The sequence below is a fragment of the Phacochoerus africanus genome, chromosome 15 (genome assembly GCF_016906955.1).
Source record: "Phacochoerus africanus isolate WHEZ1 chromosome 15, ROS_Pafr_v1, whole genome shotgun sequence".
Lineage (NCBI taxonomy): Eukaryota > Metazoa > Chordata > Mammalia > Artiodactyla > Suidae > Phacochoerus > Phacochoerus africanus.
In genome coordinates this window covers 122,940,608-122,957,555 of record NC_062558.1, presented here as the reverse complement: position 1 = coordinate 122,957,555, position 16,948 = coordinate 122,940,608, and the positions used below count along the sequence as shown (strand labels likewise).

Below are 16,948 nucleotides of genomic sequence, written 5' to 3'. Positions count from 1 at the left end.
CCATTATCGAAGGGCCTTATAGACTGATGAGTCATTAAAAGCAAATCTATGGAAGTATGTGTGCCTTTGTGTGGGGCTCCTAATGTCTGGGATCCTGCTAAAATTCTCAGGGAGGCACAAACAGTGGGCAAAGGCATGCATTTCGCTATCACGTTTTTGTGAAGCTCTGTAAAGCATGATGCAGTAATAGGAAGTCTTTTCTTTCCATTCATCACCAAAGAAAAAAGAAAAAAGCATATATAGACAAAATATGAACAAATAGAATAGCAAATCACATAATAGACCATGAAAACACACATCGCTCAGCTTCAACAATTATCAGCTTCGTGGCAAATTTTGTTTCACCTTTAGCTTCATTCAGCTGGTGAATATTTTAGTATGTATCTTTGAAGAATAAGGATGTTATTTGTTAAAAACGTATCCACAATACTACCACCACACATTTCAATTTCCTGAGCCTCCATTTTCTCATCTGTAAATTGGGCACAGTGACATCTATCCTGCAGGGCTATTAGCTACATTTTATATAGACTGCTTAGTAGCTAGCCACAGTCTTGCCCATATTATAATAACGCGTGGGATCTCTGCTAGGCAATGTGGAAGAAAATAACCCCCAAAGCATGATTTCTATCCCTAGAGTTTCCAGTCAAATTAGAAAAATGAGGAAATATATTAGTTATATGTATTTTCTGCTTTTACAGAATACTTTGCATGGAAATGATATTTACTGAACTTTGCTTTCTGCCACGAAGGGTAGTGACACTTTTTGTATGTTCAGGATCTATAGCAAGGGAGAAATGATTGCTTAAGTAATTAGCCTGGAAAAAAAAAAAAAGAAAAAGGAGTTCCCATCGTGGCGCAGTGGTTAACGAATCCGACTAGGAACCATGAGGCTGCGGGTTCGGTCCCTGCCCTTGCTCAGTGGGTTAACGATCCGGCGTTGCCGTGAGCTGTGGTGTAGGTTGCAGACGCGGCTTGGATCCCGCGTTGCTGTGGCTCTGGTGTAGGCCGGTGGCTACAGCTCCGATTAGACCCCTAGCCTGGGAACCTCCATATGCCTCGGAAGCGGCCCAAGAAATAACAAATAGACAAAAAAAAAAAAAAAAAAATTAGCCTGGGTAACTAAGGACCAAACAGAACCCCAATTCTTGAGTCGCCCAATTTTTCTTCTTTTCAATAGAATTAAATGACATTATCTGAATTTCTTTAATACTTACACATATATTCCTTTTTCCTTGCACTCATCTGTAAGTAATATCACACAAACATACAAAATCTGTCTTGTACACACATCTTCATCCTTTTTATGTATTTTTGGTTTGGAGATGGTGGTGGCTTTTATAAGTTGCCATTATTGATGTTTTGAGTTGAATCCTGTCATTTTTATCAGTTCGTAGTATTGCTAATGGTCTATGTCTCAAGTTCTGCATTAATTCTCTCAGAATATTGGCCATTCATATAAAAGTCCCTGGACATCTGTTCAGCAGCAGGAAATGTTTTTGTTCTGGCGGCAAACACTATTTCTTGCTAATATTGTGGTGTCTCAGGGTTTATACAAGTACAAAGAAGAAAAGGCACTTGAATTCAATAGCCTGGCCTTTCCTTTCATTTTCTGTCAGCAATTTTAAGAAATTGGTTTTTTATTTCTTTGTAAGGCATTTGGAAAATGAGCAATTTTTATTTTCTGAATGCTACCAAGCTCCAAATAATATGAATTACAGGGGTTAGTGCTTAGGAATCATGATGAAAAGTCAACAACAAAACACCAAACAACCTGATTTGAAAATGGGCAAAGGGTTTGAATAGACATTTCTCCAAAGATATGCAAATGGCCAAAAAACACATGAAAGCATGCACAACATCACTGATCATTAGGGAAATGCCAATCAAAACCACGAGATACCACCTCTCACCCATTATGTGGGCTACCATAAGAACTAAACAAAACAAACACCCCAGAAAATAACAAATGTTGGGGAGAATGTAGGGAAAGTGGAATCCTTGAACATTGCTGGTCGGAATGTAAAATGGTGCATCTGCTCTGGAAACCAGTATGACTGTTCCTCAAAAAATTAAACATAGATTTACAACATGATCCAGCAACTCCACTTATGGGTATACACAGAAAAGAATTGAAAGCGGGGACTCAATGAGATATTATACATCTATGTTCACAATAGCGTTATTCACAATAACTGAAAGATAAAAGCACTCCAAGTGTCCACGCATGGATGAATATACGAAGACAGCGTGGTATATACCCGCAATGTTGTTCAGCCTTAAAAAGGAAGGATACATGTTGCAATATGAATGACCCTTGAAGACATGAATGCTAAGGGAAATAACCTGGCTACAAAAGAACAAAGACTGTATGATTCCACTTATATGAGGTACCTAGACTAGTCAAACTCATAGAGGCAGGAAGGGGCACGATGGTTTCCAGGGCTTGGGAGGAGGGGAAATGAGATGTTGTTTAATGGGCATGGAGCTTCAGTTTTGCGAGAAGGAAAACATTCTGCAGAGGTGGTGATGGTAGCACAACGGTGTGAATGTACTTTATGTCACTGAACTATACACTTAAAATTGTGATGATGAAGGGAAAAGGGGAGGGACAACATGCGGGTAGGGGGTTAAGAGGTATAAACTATTATATTTAAAATAAGCTACAAGGACTTTGCATTGGGGTTCAGTGGGCGAAGAACCCAGCATAGTGTCCATGAGAATGAGGGTTCAATCCCTGGCCTTGCTCAGTGGGTTAGGGATCCAGCCTTGCTGCAAGGGACAGTACAGGTCACAGATGTGGCTTGGATCTGGCGTTGCTCTGGCTATGGTGTAGGTCAGCAGCTGAAGCACTCCTTTGACTCCTAGCCTGGGAACGTCCATTTGCTGCAGGTGCATAAATAATAAAGTAGAATAAGCTACAAGGATATATTGTACAACACAGGGAATATAGCCAATATTTTATACCAACAATAAATTGTGTATTACTCTATTGTACACCTATAACTTATATAATATTATACCTCAACTCCATTTTAATTAAAATGTTTTTAAAATAGTAATGACAGTAAATTTTATGCTATATGTATTGTACCACAAAATTTTTTAAATTCTGCAGTAAAAATAAAAGAGTCATATACTAATATAGACTTTAATATATGCCCGTAGCTGTTTCACATGAGTTAGCTCATTTGATCTTTATAAGCACCCTATAAGCACCATTATTACCCCTACTTTGCAGATGGGAAAGCTGAGGCACATGAGGTGGAGTGAACCGACCATGGTCACACAGCTGTAAGTGGCAGAGCTGGGATTTGAAGACAGGTTATCTGGCTCCAGAGTCGGTGGTTTCAGGGATCTGATCCTAGTGCAAGGACACACTGAGGAGGCACTAAAGGTTCATATTCAAGGCAGACTATTTGATCAACCCTGAAATGAGAAGAGGCTAAGAGTGTACTGCACACATGCTGTGGGAACAAAAACCTTCAGGAGTTGTTCTGGATTGACATGACAAGATGGATTGGCTTGAGAAGAGGGGAGTCAGGGCTGAAAACTCCATGGCCAGCAGACTTAGGTGTCTCCAGGGGGCACCGGGCCAAAGAAGGTGTACTGTCAACATTTATTGTGAGTTTGGCACATGCTGGGCTCTGTTCTAAGAATTTACATATTTTAACACAGCCAATGCTTAGAGCAACCCGATGGAGCATCTTCATTTTAAAGATGAGATGGGGGAAGTTCCCATTGTGGCTCAGTGGCAAAGAGCCCAACTAGTACCCATGAGGATGTGGGTTCGATCCCTGGCCTCACTCAGTAGGTTAAGGATCTGCCATTTCTGTGAGCTGTGGTGTAGGTCGCAGATGCAGCTCGGATCCCACATTGTGGTAGCTGTGGTGCAGGCTGGCAGCTGTAGCTGTGATTGGATCCCAAGCCAGGGAACTTCCATATGCCACAGGAGCAGCCCCCCAAAACAAAATAAATAAATACATACATATGAGGAGATGGGAGAATTCCCTCTGTGGTACAGTAGGTTAAGTTTCAATCCCCTGCCCAGCACAGTGGGTTAAAGATCTGGCATTGTCGCAGCGGTGGTGTAGGTTGCAGCTCCCATTTGGACTTTATCACTAGCCCAGGAACTTCCATATGCCAAGAGGGAGGCCAAAAAAAAAAAAAAAGAAAGAAATAATGATGAAGAGATGGGCAGAGTATTTAAGGGACCTGGCCAAGGTCACACAGCTAATGGTGGCCCAGGATTAGGAACATCATATCTGAGCAATACTGCTGGAATTTTATTCCTTTTATGTGAAATGGAGTTGACGATTGCTGGCTCTGAAACGTTTGTCACCAAGAACATAAATATGAAAGGACTTTGGAAAACAGAATCATTCTAGTGCAGACTGGGGTTTGCCTTGTGCTAGTTCTAGGCTCAGGCAGAAGACCCAGAATCCTCTGATCTCTCACGTGTAGAAAATTCTATTTTTGAGAACCTTAAGCCTGAGTGTCCAGTTCAGAGACACCTATGAAAGCCCCATCCTAAGACCAGATCCTCAGAAGATGCCTGCCGTAGAGAAATAGCCCTGGTCACAGAGACCAATCCCACCAGTCACTAGCTGACATGCAGTAGGAAGACTGCCATCAAACAAGCATCTCGGGACAGACTCCTACACAGCCTCGAGGATGTTAAAACCAAAAAGGCATTTGGCTCCTTCTCTGAAGGCAATGGAACACACAGAGTGAAAAGCAAGGAGACACACACGAATGAATATATGTACACAGATATGTATTCTCACAGACATGTCTGAATATGAACCTAGATGCATATGTGTCATATATCAATGCATGCACACAAATGGTTGGGGAATGCTGGAAAAACTACTGAGGGAAGAATGGAAATAAGTGGCAGCTTCTCAGGGCCAGAAAAGAAAAATGAATTTAAGGAAAGGATGGTAACAGGAAACAGTAGAAAGATCATGGGCTTTGGTGTCAGATGACCTTGAGCTCCAGTCCTTACTTGGCCACATATTAACCGCGTGACCTCAAGCAAGCTAGTTAGCCTCTTTGAGCTCTACTCTTCCATCCTCTGAAATGGGTATAAATATTCCTACCCTATAGAGTTTTTGGGGAAGAGAAAACCTGACAGGGAAAGCATCTACCTGGGGCCTGGCCCATGGCAGTACCAATAGATACTGGGTTTTGTCCATTGAGCTGAATCTGCTGGTAGGTGCTTGCCTTCTTCTGCATCCTGAAGCCCAATACGCTCTGGTGCTCTGAAGTGGCAGCACATCTAATGAGAGTCTTTCCTTCTCCAGTAGTGGATCTTGTAGATGGCTCAGAGATTTAAGGGGCCTCGAAAAAAAAGGGGGGGGGCTGAAAATCTCCCTCTCTGATTATGCTCTGTGAAGACAAAGTGAAAATGAAACCATAGCAGTCTATGAAGCAAGAAGTGGACCCTTGCCAGACATCGAATCTGCTGGTGCCTTGATCTTGGACTTCTCAACTTCCAGAACTATGAGAAAAAATTTCCATTGTTTATAAGATACCCAGTTTATGTTGTTTTTATTACAGCAGCCTAAGGAGACTGGGACTAGCTTGGGTCTCCTTCCTAAACTTAAAGATTTTTATTATCTTATCTTACTTTATTTTATTTTTGTTTTTAGGGCCGCACCCACAGCATATGGAAGTTCCCAGGCTAGGGGTTGAATCGGAGCTGCAGCTGCTGGCCTATACCACAGTCACAGCAACACCAGATCCTTTAACCCACTGAGCAGGGCCAGGGATCGGAACTCCCATCCGCATGGATACTAGTCAGGTTCGTTTCTGCTGAGCCACAACAGGGAATCCTAGAGACATTTTAGAACTGACTTTTTCCCACACTGATTTGCCTGCTGTACTGAATTCTGCAAGTAATGGGCCTCAGGAAACCAGATTTTGACTTACTGCACCAAGTTGGTGTGGTCTTGGTGCAATAAGTCAAAATCCAGAGCCACAAGATGACTGGCTGGTTCCAAATCTCCAGTGTGCCCATACCTACATCCCTGCGGTCCAAATGTGATCCCTACTCCCAGGTGAAAAGCACTTTGCACTGGAATCTCCACCTTGGAGGTGAGCTCTGTCCATGCCCATCACCTGTGCTCACCTGGCCTGCTTGGCCTCATCTCTCCCCATGGAGATCTTCACCCTCCTGCTTCCAGGAGGCTCCCTCTTGGGTGGTGCCCCACCAGGGCTGTGCTTTTTGGTTGGGGCTGGACAAGTGATGAGAAGCTGGGCGGACACTCCAGTTCTGTCCCTGGTTGATATTTTCCCCACCTCATTCCACCCAGAACATCTGTTCATATTGTTTATTGAGTGACCACAAGAGTTTGGATGACATCTTCCTGGCCATGGGACAAACTGGGAACTTGGCCAGCCTTTCAACTGGACTCTTCCCATGTTTTCCATTTTTTCTCTCTTCTGTTTTCTTTGTGCTCTTCTCCTCCTAACTGTCTTTTCTCTGCAACTTCAGACTCTCATGTGCCCTAATCCCCCTTTCATACCCCCATTACCCCCTGCTATGTATGACATCTCACCAAGGCCTACCCTTACCTGTAATTCCTCATCCAAAGTTACCCTTCCATCTACCTGAACAACCAAGACCTCTGCTACTCTAGGTTAGACATTAGGAAGAAAGCAAGCTGATCTAGCCTATGTTTGGGAATCACATAGCTGCCTTTAAATTAGCCATGGCTGGCTTGCTAGCTCTATGACTTGAGATAAGATATTTAGGAGTTCTCATTGTGGCTCAGTGGTAAAGAACCTGACTAGTATCCACGAGGACATGGATTCGACCCCTGGCCTCGCTCAGTGGGTTAAGGATCTGGCGTTGCTGTGAACTGTGGTGTAAATCATAGACATAGCTTGGATCCCCAGTTACTGTGGCTGTGGTGTAGACAGGCGGGCAGCTGCATCTCTGATTTGACCTATAACTTGTGAACTTCCATATGCTTCAGATGTGGCCCTAAAAAAGACAAAAAAAAAAGACATTTAATCTTCCTGAGTCTTAAGTACAAATTTTTAAAATGCAGACAATAGTAACTATTTGTTGGCCTAATTGCCACTTTCTCTCTTCTTTTTTCTTTTTATCCCTTGAACTACACAATCTAGAAGCAAAGATTGAGTATGTAAGAGAAGAATAAAGCCTGTTTCGTGTGCGAAGAGCTCAAGTCCAAAGAATATAGAACTTAATTCTGGCTTCATTTCTTGATTGGGTGACTTTTGGCAAGTTACCCCAAACTTGCTTATTCTTTATGAGCTCATCTTTAAAATGGCCATAAAAATAATGCCTCTCTCATCCCTGGGGTTGAGGGGAGGATTGCACAAGAGGGAATGGATGACAGTGCTTTATGTGTTGTGAAAATCTGTAATATTCTAACTTCTGGCTAGAGATACGGCCTTCAAAAGTAACTTCTCCCACCTGCTCAGCTTCCTTCTTATTTCCTTGCTATAAGATTGTGAGTCTGTGGATAAAAGGGAGTGGAGACTTGTACTTGAATGTCCATAGCAGCATTATTTGTAACTGCAAAAAAAAAAAAAAAAGTGGAAACAATCCAAATGTCCATCAAGGGATGAATGGGAAAAGATGGGAAAAGCAAATTGTGGTATATTATTACAATGGAATATTATTCAACAATAAAAGGGAATGAAGTGACCCTTGAAAACATTATGGCAAGTGAAAGAAGCCAGTCACAAAAGCCACAGAGCGTATCATTCCATTAATGTGAAATGTCCAGAATAGGCAAATCCATGAGAGAGGCAGTACATGGGTGGTTGCCAAGAGCTGGTGGAGGTGGGAATGGAGGGTGGGGGATGGGGAATGACTGCTAATGAGCAGTTTCTTTGGGGGGTGATGAAATGGTCTAAAACTGATGCTGTGCAACTGTGTGAATACGCTACAACCATGGAGTGACTTTAAATACTTTAAATGGGTAAATTGTATGGTACAGGAATTAGAGTTTCATGAGGCTGCTATATGTTGTTGTTGTTTTAAGGAATAGAGCTACAACGCCGCTTTTCCTCTTTTTCCCCTAGCAGAATACCTGTAGGGAGTTCCCACGGGAAAGACGGGGCTGCACTTGGCCCTCTGACTTGACTCTGTTTCTTGTGCCTCAGTGCTGGTTTCTCCTTTGTTCCCTTCGGACAGGACCAAATTCCTCTGTGACAAGCCCCATTCGCTGCCCTGCTGTTGGCTGCATTGCACTGAGGTCTCTGATAAACGTGACATTGAGGAACCCACCTTGATGCTTCTCCCAGTGATAGATGCAAAAGAGATATTGTTGAGTGAGTGGCTGGTGGGGACATTGGGGTAGGAGAAGGGGGTTCCTGTTGGGGGGATGAAATGTCCTAAGATTGATTCTGCTGATGCTAAGCAGCAAAACTGTCCTCTTTGAGTTCTAATATATCAGTACCACTGAAGGGTTTCTTTACACTTTTTCAGGACCTTAAGAAACCCCATAGGGATCTGGCAGGGTTCTCCCATTTCATCCTTGCAGCAACTCAGTGAGGAAGGGGTTAAGTGGCCTGTTCAAAGCCATAGGGCTGGAGAGCTGGAGGGTCATTATTTACTCCCAGGCCTGCTTAGCACCCAGAATCCACCCTCCTTATGATACCTCTGTGGCTTGAGCACTGATAACATTGGAAGGGGAGGGTGATTGGGAAGGCTGAAGATTAGAGAAAAGTTCAAAGTCACTGCTAATTAAGGACCCCTTGGAAATGCACGAGAAGCATTTCCAAGATGTAAGAGTGAGTCGCTAGGGTCACAAGTCAATGAGTTGTACATCTGGTGTCATCTAGGCTCAGCCCTGGTGACCCAGGCCTGCTTCCCAGCTGCTGTGACAACTCCCTTGGCAATGCGGAAGCCTCAGGGTTGGGAGCTGGGGGCCACGTGATCGCTCAGGGTCCTCAGCTGCAGCCCCTGGGGCTGGGTGCCTCCACCGAGAAGGAGGCGTCAGGGCTCAGAGATCCTCTTCCCGCTCAGAAAATCCTGCCAGGCAAAGCCAAGAAGATACCAGCAGCAGCATCGTTAAATGATAACAATCCCTGAAATTCACTCCAGAAGCCTGGGTCTGCTTGTCCTTGGCGGTCAGAAGGAAGGCTGTGATTGGTCAGCTGAGCTCGTCCTAGAGGGCCTTATCTCTGGCTGGTTATTATTTGATTAAAGAGGCTTCCTCCTTCCGTGGTGTTTCAAAACTGTGCTGGAGAGTTTGCTGCTTCCCCAGGGACTTTTTCTGAGGTTACTCCCGAGCACCCAAAGTCCTTCCATCTCTGGCCTTACAAACAGGCAGGCACAGGAGATTTTCATTCATCCCCTAGTCCCCTGCATGCAGGCTTGGGGCTGTTTGCTCCAGAGTCTCCATCTGCTTTGCTGATCAACTGCTTGGACATACTCAAGCAGCACAGACTCAAGGATACAGGTATTTAAAACAATTTTCTTTGTGGGGGGGGGGTTCCTAATTTTTTAGGATGTTAATACATTAGAAGTGGGGGTGGGGCGGAGGGCTGGGGGCAGCCAAGAGGAAAGGCAGAGACGGTAGAGGAAGGAAGTGAAAGGAAAGAGAACTCATAATCTTGGAATTCTAGAAAAAGGCAAAAGTTTGCAGCTGGAGAGAGCTGTGTGGCCATCTTGAGGTTGCATTCACATCTGGTGCATTTGTCCCCCCTCCATGAAATCCTTCTTGAGGTCGAGCTGACCATCCCCCCACCTTGTTATCCTTTTCCCTGGCTCAGAACTCCAAAGTCCCGAGAGAGTGTTGCAGACTTTATGAGAAATCCGTTTGCTTTAGCCTGAAACATTGTCAAACTTGAATTTGCAGATGGGACACCAGCCTGGGAATTTCTCCTCGGTGGTACTAAGCCTTGTGATGTTGGCATCAGAGAAGGAAGAGTGGGGCTGAGCACCTTATTTATAAGAATGTGTTCCCCATTTTTTCTGGGGTCCGTGTTGATGTGCCCTGTCCATTCTCATTCTCATCATAATCCCACCTCAGCGGTGTTTTTGGAACTTGGCAGGGGTTGGGGGTGGCGTAGGCAGGCAGAGCTTGATGTCCAAGGACTTCCTTGCTATGAATGAACGCTGGGCTGCTTGTGGTGCCAGCAGAGACAAGACCTCTTGGAATGAAGATGAAAGAGAGATGAAAGCATGGATTTTATCCTAATTGTTAGGTTTAGCTGAAGGTGGTTGAGGAGGGAGGGTATGATACAAAACCAAGGAAAACAGTCATTTTATTTTGGCATTAAGTGAAAAAAAAAATACTTCTATGTATTGTGTTTATGCTATGCTTAAAACTGATTAAAACTGATTTTTTCCATATGCATTTTAGGTTAGGGAATAGCCATGCCAACTGCTTTTCCTTTCTCTAGTCTCGGTGGCTGTCTTCATCTCCAGATGTTTCCCTCTGTGTGGTCTTAATTCTCAAATGTTCATAGCTGGGTTGTCTCTGCTTTGTTTGCTGAAGTGGGGTGCTCTCAAGGCTGGGTCCCACAAAGCTGCTCCACAGGATGGAAGGTTCTTCCTCCTGATAATATCTTGTGGTTTCTGGGGAATTTTCTCTACTGAGGCCCACTGGATTTTTTAAGTCTCTTCAGAGTAATTAGTCTGAGAAGTTCATCAAAGTAAGTCCCTTTCAAGCTTGGTACATAGTTATGCTTCTTGGATCTTGAGCTAGCACCTGGCTTGTCAAGACCAGGCCCCTGCCTGGGGACACTGGCTCTGAGCTGCCCTCTGTTCTGGAGTGACCCCTCTCCCTCTCCTCCTCTCTCAGGGAGTGATCTTGGGGCATCTGGGCCTAGAACATCGTGGCCCCAAAAGCCTGAGCCAAGGCCCCCAGCTTAAGGGACTCTCCCTAGTTTGCTAATCTTTGTTGGAAGAGTAGTACAGCCCGAGGGGGAAGGGTCATTCAGATCCATTGCTGAAATTTGCTTTCTCCACTTGTTCTTTAAATTATCTAAGCCCCCAATGTCCTCATCTGTAAAATAGGTATAACACTTCTCTCATGAGGTTATTTTGTGAACAGAGACTCAGCTTTCAGTAAACATCAGTGTGTGCTGACTGTGTGCAAAGCATAGGGACATAGTGAAGAATCCGTCAGAGAAGGCTTCCTACCCTTGTGGAGGTGATAGCCGAATTGGGTGGACATTAAAAAAAAAAAAAAATCGCACAAATAAATAGATCATCCCCATCTGTGACGAGAAACAGAACAAAGGACCTAATTTAGATAGGGGTGGGGGTGGGGAGGTAGCCAGGGCCTCTTTGATGAACCAACAACATGTGAGCACCTGACACACGGCTTCCACCAGAATGCAGTAGGTGCTCTGTATGACCTTGTTCAAGCCCTGACATTCTCTGGACTCAGAGTCTGAGTATAAAGTGAGGGAGGTGTGGGGGATGGGCTGAAGGATGCCTAAGACTGAAGTGCTGATCTCTGGTGCTTTATGATTTCTTTTCTTTTCCTCTTTTTTTTTTTTTTTTTTGGTCTTTTTGCCATTACTTAGGCTGCTCTCGCGGCACATGGAGGTTCCCAGGCTAGGGGTCCAATCGGAGCTGTAGCTGCCAGCCTATGCCAGAGCCACAGCAACGTGGGATCCGAGCCATGTCTGCAACCTACACCACAGCTCACGGCAATGCCGGATCCTTAACCCACTGAGCAAGGCTAGGGATTGAACCCGCAACCTCATGGTTCCTAGTCGGATTCGTTAACCACTGCGCCACGACGGGAACTCCAGGTGTTTTATGATTTCTTGACCCATACACGATAGATCCAGAGGAAACAGGGGCCTCCTGACTCCCTGTCCAGTGCTCGCCTACCCAGCTGCCTCCACTGCTGGAGAGGGGCTGGGTCCAAACACATTGGTCAAGTCCTCCTTCTAGAATCCCCTTTCTCTAGCCCCTCCTTCCTACTCCCAGCTGGAGCCCAGGACCCTCCCTCCCCTGGGGCGGTTTCTATGGATGAAAATCCCTAAGCCCCTTCCTAGGGACGCTGGGTGTGGGGGGAGCAGATAACCAGTTCTCTGGGTCTTTCTCACCCAAGTTCCTACATGTCCTTCCCAGATGATGAACCGCGGTGGTCATCTCTGGTGGTGAAATCCCAAGCACAGGCAGGCTGGGAGGAAGGCAGGGAGCAGAGGGTTTGGGCCTGGGCCCCCGTCTTCTCTGGTTGCCCCTGATTGTGCCCAAGGCTACCTGTCCCCACCCCTCTGCCTCCCAGGAGCACCGTGTTCCTTCTGTGCTGCACACAGTGTCTTTTGTGAACCCTCTGGCTGGGACTTTCAGTGACAGCTCTTCTAAGGAGCTGGTTGGCATTTTCTCCAGACCCAGCCAGAAATTCTGGAAGGTAATGGGCAGGGTGAGCCTGCAGAGAGTGATAAAAGGGAATGATTAGTCTTGGGCTCCTAAAAGGACAGCATCCGCATCTTCAGTTCTCTCCCACCTTCCCTGTCGGGGAACCTGTGCTCATGACCTTCAGAGGCATCAATTCTCCCTCTGTCTCTTCTTCCTTACCTGGGGCCTCATTCTTTTGCCTTTGGCCGTCTGCCAGCTGATGCCCACCTGCTGCCTGCTGGCCACAGTAAGGTCAGATAGGACCTCCCAGGGTCAGTGATGCCTGAAGGGAGCAGTCATGGTGGGAAGACGGCAGTGGGATTGATACCTCAAGGCACACAATTGTCTTTACCTGAACTCGGGATGCGAAAACCTCTGTTTGGTGGGAGAGTCATAGAGGATTCGATGTTGAGAAAGCAACAGAGATGTGATGCCATAAACAATATCCTAGACAAGACCATTTCCAAGATTTTGAATGGCAAGAGGTACCCCCAAGGCAAATTCTCCCCAACAGGTTGTAAGAGGAAAATGGCAGGATATTTTCAATGAGAGCAAATATTATTTGCTCACCGTTCAGTTCCCAGAACCCACAGCCTTGCTAATTCCACTAAAGTGGAACCCAGTTCTCCAGCCACTGAGTAGCATTTCAGATGTTTAATGGGGCTCTTGGTTGCCACACTGAGCCAGCTAATGAAAAAGCTCAATCATCACTCCCAGGCTCCGAGTCCTCTCCCCTTCAGGTCCTCCCTTGCCCCAGTGCACTTGCTGGGTAAGCATGGCACTTGGCCTCCACCCAGTGCCTGGTGGGGCCGATGGGAAGTTTAGCTGAAGCTGGCTCTGTCTATTGGGCTTCAACCTCCTATCAGAAATCGGGTTGGCAGAAAAAAAAATTCCACTCAAAATGAGTCTTGAAAAAAAGCCACATCCATTTCTCTATAGGCTGGACTGTCTCTGCAGGGAAGGGGTGCTTGTTGCAGAACTTAACCCTGAGGGCTCCTGGTAACAGGGCTGGTGATGTTTTCCTTTTGAGTCAGTTCCAGAAAGTGACTATGACAAACAGGGGCCTGGGAAAATTGAAAACCCTGCTCAGAATTGGCAATGAGAAAACCAAGAGGATCAAGCGGCGAGCAGGCAGGAGGCTGGCTGCTCCCCACCCCCAGCCCTGCTCCTGCCCAGATAGCTGCAGAGACCATAAGAGTGGTCTTTACTCAGTGGTCCCTTGGCGTCTTCCAGGTATGGCAGCAGTCCTGACCTCTACCAAGGTCCCCTGGGGGCACATTTTAATTATCTAGTGGGAGGATGCTCAAGTTGAGATTGCCAGGTAGGACGGAGGTGGAACATCTTGCATGACACCAGCCAGAAACTGCCTGCATGATTAGACAATAGAAAATATGCCCTCTAGTCCTCAGATCATATGGGTCCTTGAAGCAGCACTGTGTGTCCCATGTGCTTTGCCATTGCTCCTTCATATACCCCCTTGAGACACTACCACATCTAATTAGCTCTGTGGCTGGGGGCAACAAGGTACAGTCACTGCTCTCGAGGTACTCGAAGTCCAGTGGAAGAGATGGGTAATTAAACAAGCAATGGACTGTAGCATCACAGCAAGGTGAGAGCCTCCATCAAACAGAGAGCTTATTCTCAGGGTAACTCCTGTCCCCTCAGTTCCAACTCCTCACCCCTCCCTGTCCTTGCCCTGGAGTATCTTCTCCATTCAAGCTGGGTCCCAAACCTAATTCTTTTCCATGCAACTCCAGTAGCTGTTTACAGTACCCAGATTCCAGACTGCAGATGGGTGCTGGTCCATGAGGTTTTTCCAGTCTAGGGTGACGTGAGAACCGAAGGCAAAGTAGCAACTCTTTAAGATGCTACGGGTATTCAGTTTAAAAAACTTCCCCTTGTTCTAAGAGTCTGTTCTGTCTGTGTGTTGGGATGTTAAAACATTCTTTCTTTTGTTAAATGGTGGTGTTTGTAGATTGTACATTTCTGTTGAGTTTAATTTTAGTATTTTGACAGGGCAGAAGAAAACAGTGACAGCTCAAAGTCTGGGAAGCAGTGCTCAACAAGCAGCTCATCACTGAAATTAGCACCCATGTCCAAACCCAAGCAGGAGCCCCTAGCGTGTCTTAGTATCTGATTTTCCAGTCTATTACAGAGTGGCAGAGCTGCCATATTCAAATTCCACTCACTTCCCCAAGACACTTAGCTGCCTGTGCCAGCCAAGTCCTTAAATAGAAACTACTGTTTTCTTGGCGTCCTTGGCTCCTGTATGTTTAATGCCTTGAGTGTCCAATTTCTGGGCCAAACTCATGAAAATCTAAAGGGGAATTATCCGTCTCAGAAAGCAGCTGCAATGGAAATAAAAGCCATGAGTACTTGGTGTTATCAGAATGTTTAATTTTTCATTGAAATTTCAAGATAAAAGTCGATCTTGAGAATTGTGTTAACTGAGATCTCCAGCTCCCACTGAAATGCAGCATAGAGACTGCTGGAAAAGACACCAGTACCCCAGCTTGTGGGAGCCTTTTGGGGACCCCATGTCTACCTTCTTAGACAGGGGACCTTGTGGTCAAAGCATCTGCTCTGGTTAAATCAAGTCCCATATTACATCTGGTTACACTGCCATTCTAGGTATAATCCAAGGCATTGGATGTCCCCCATGAAGCTTGATGGAGAGAAGAAAATATCCACCAGGCAAACCAAATCCCAATAATACAAGTGGTAAAGTCCAAATTCTTGGGCTGCAGTCGAATGTTTCTGAGGTTGTTTAAAATGAATGTTTAAAAGTTGTTTAAGATGAATGAGTCATTCTAGGTTCAGCCACTTGGTTGTAAGGAGTGTTTTGTTTTACCCACTTGGCAATGTTGGCTTTGTTCTGTGATGCTGATTGCAAAGGAGACCCTCATGTTTGGACTGAGTACATCTTGAGGTCAAGGATATTCCTCATGTGTGAGGTTGGTGGACACTCTTCTCCTTCTGCCCATCTCTCCCCTGGGACCCAACATAGCTCTTGGCACAAAAGAGGCCCAGAAATTGTGGGTGGTGACAATGACCATGCAAATAACATCTAAAACATACTGTGTTTTAGACAGAATCAGTTTCTGGCAATTTCTACTTGATCTAATATGACCACTTGATCATTAATATTTTTTGTTTTTATTTTTTATTTTTACTTTTATGGCTGCACCCATGGCATGTGGAAGTTCTCTGGCCAGGGACCGAATCCACAGCTGCAGCAAAGCCAGATACTTAACCCACTGTGCCAGGCCAGGGACGGAACCCATGCCTCCACAGAGACCCAAGCCACTGCAGTCAGACTCCTAACCCACTATACCACAGCAGGAACTCCTTTAATGTTTTTAACTTGCCTATTTGATTTTTTAAAAGCTCTATTGAAGTATAGTTGATTTACAATGTTGTGCCTATTCAATCATCAAAAGAAAATTCTTTCTTTGACTTGATCATTGAGTTCGGTGTGTAACCCTAAGGAAAGGAAGGAGTGGGAGTCTGAAGCCAGTGGGCAGCAAGGGCCTCTGGGTGAGCAGTCTGTGTTCTGAGTCTTGGTCTCCTAGTTCCCTGGAACCTCCCTTTCCTGCTTATTCAGGGGATGAGCCAAAGTGAAGAGCAACAGTCTTGGTCCATTTGAACTTGTGCAGCTCTGTTTGGTTTGCCTGGGCCATTAAGCCAACAGTCTTTCCTTCCCGCTGAACCCATGCCTCTTGTGGCAGGCAGCCTTCTGGCTGGTCAGCCTTGAGTTCTGGCAAGAACCCTTGTAGCAGGCTCCAGGGGATGTTTTTCATCATGGATTTGCCGTCAACTGGTTGGTGATGTATCACCCTGGGCAAGTCTCTTTATCTCTCTGGGTCATGGTTTCCTTGTGTGTCAAACATGTTGGATTAGATCAGAATTTCTCAGTCTTGGCCCCACTCACATGATGGGTCATATGTTTTTGCTGTGAAGCTGTCCCATGCAGGGGAGGATGCTCGGCAGCATTCTGGCCTCTGCCCTCGAGATACCAGGACCCCTCCTCCCCTCTTTTGTGACAATAACAATCTCCAGGCATTTTCAAATATCTGCTGGGGAGTAAAATCACCCCCAGTTGAGAACTGTTGGATCAGATGATATTTAAGTTTGAGAAACCACATTAAGAGTTGTTAATTCAGAGTTCCCTGGTGGTCTAGCAGTTAAGGACATGGCATTGTCATTGCTGTGGCTTGGATTTGGTCCCTGGTCCCAGAACTTCTGCATGTAGTGGGTGCAGCCAAAAAAAAAAGTCGTTACCTTACCCTATTCTCTTGCATTCCTACAATATGCTAGGCAATGTATTAGGTTTTACAGCCTAAATTTATTATTATTAATGGCTGCACCTGCAGCATATGGAAATTCCCAGGCTAGGGGGTCAAATTGGAGCTGCAGCTGCCGGCCTACACCACAGCCACAGCAACGCCAGATTTGAACCACGTCTATGACCTACACCACAGCTCATGGCAACACTGGATCCTTAAACCCACCAATCAAGGCCAGGGATCGAACCCACATCTTCATGGATATTTGATGAATTCTTAACCCACTGAGTGACAATGGGAACTCCCTAAATATTTT

The 16,948-nt window shown here is 45.5% G+C and overlaps 1 protein-coding gene across 1 annotated transcript in view; it reads left to right on the top strand.

The window, feature by feature from the left end:
• Positions 1-9,216: 9,216 nt before the first annotated feature.
• The window catches only part of GPAM (glycerol-3-phosphate acyltransferase, mitochondrial), a 70,082-nt gene continuing 62,350 nt past the window's right edge, over positions 9,217-16,948 (top strand). Inside the window, exon 1 of the mRNA XM_047760609.1 lies at positions 9,217-9,443. The gene's annotated coding sequence lies outside the window, so the exon portion shown is untranslated. The remainder of the gene's footprint in view (positions 9,444-16,948) is intronic.